The sequence below is a fragment of the Rutidosis leptorrhynchoides genome, chromosome 3, assembly GCF_046630445.1.
Source record: "Rutidosis leptorrhynchoides isolate AG116_Rl617_1_P2 chromosome 3, CSIRO_AGI_Rlap_v1, whole genome shotgun sequence".
In the NCBI taxonomy this organism is placed as follows: Eukaryota; Viridiplantae; Streptophyta; class Magnoliopsida; order Asterales; family Asteraceae; genus Rutidosis; species Rutidosis leptorrhynchoides.
In genome coordinates, this window is record NC_092335.1 from 470,250,551 (window position 1) to 470,251,496 (window position 946).

Below are 946 nucleotides of genomic sequence, written 5' to 3' on the forward strand. Positions count from 1 at the left end.
CCCTAGATAAACCTTTAGTGAAGTGATCTCATAATAGAAATTAATGTATGAACTTACGTTCCTCCAACGCTGAATTAACTCCTTCACATCCTGAACCCGAAAGAAAATTCCACGAACGCTTAAGAGCTCAAGAAGTAGAATCTCTTGCTAAAAATTTAGAGTCACTTTCCTTAGAATCCGACTCTGAACCAATAATTCAACCAATCATAGAGCCGATTATTAAAGAAGAAGAAGAAATGGCTGATACAAATCAAACGATGGAAGCATTAATGAAGGCCACAAGAAAAGGTCAAGGCCATGCAATCATCCAACCCACGATGAGTGATGGCTTTGAAATAAAAGGTCAATTTTTACACATGGTGACTAATACATGTCAATTCGGTGGAGTCCTAAATGAGGATGCTAACGAGCATCTTCGTAAGTTTGTAAGCATTTGCAAGCTTTTCAAAATCAAAGATGTCACCGATGAAGTTGCATGTTTAAAAATCTTTCCATGGTCCTTAAAAGATGATGCAAGAGATTGGCTAGACTCATTACCAGAAGGTTATATTGAAAACTGGAATGATATGATGGATAAGTTTTTATCAGAATTCTTTCCTGCTTCAAAAGCAGCAAAATTGCAAAGTGATATAAATCACTTTATGCAAAAGCCTAATGAAACTCTTTATGAAGCTTGGAACCGATTCAACAAAATGCTTAGGGTATGTCCTCAACACGGGTTGAATACATTCCAAAAGGTCCAAATATTCTATGAAGGAGTCAATGTGACAACTAGAAAAGATATAGATGTTGTAGCCGGAGGTTCGATCATGAAGAAAACACCTGAAGAGGCTCACACAATCATTGCTGATTTAGCTTCCCATTCCCATAATTGGCATCAAGAAATAGAATTCTCTAGATCATCAAATGTTGCTAGTATTGAAAGCAATGATGAAATTTCTTCTTT

At 36.4% G+C, this 946-nt stretch overlaps 1 non-coding gene across 1 annotated transcript; it reads right to left on the reverse strand.

The window, feature by feature from the left end:
• Nucleotides 1-613: 613 nt before the first annotated feature.
• LOC139903572 (small nucleolar RNA R71) lies at nucleotides 614-721 on the reverse strand. Its single transcript, XR_011778383.1, has one exon. It is a non-coding gene; the product is annotated as a small nucleolar RNA R71 (small nucleolar RNA).
• Nucleotides 722-946: the final 225 nt, after the last annotated feature.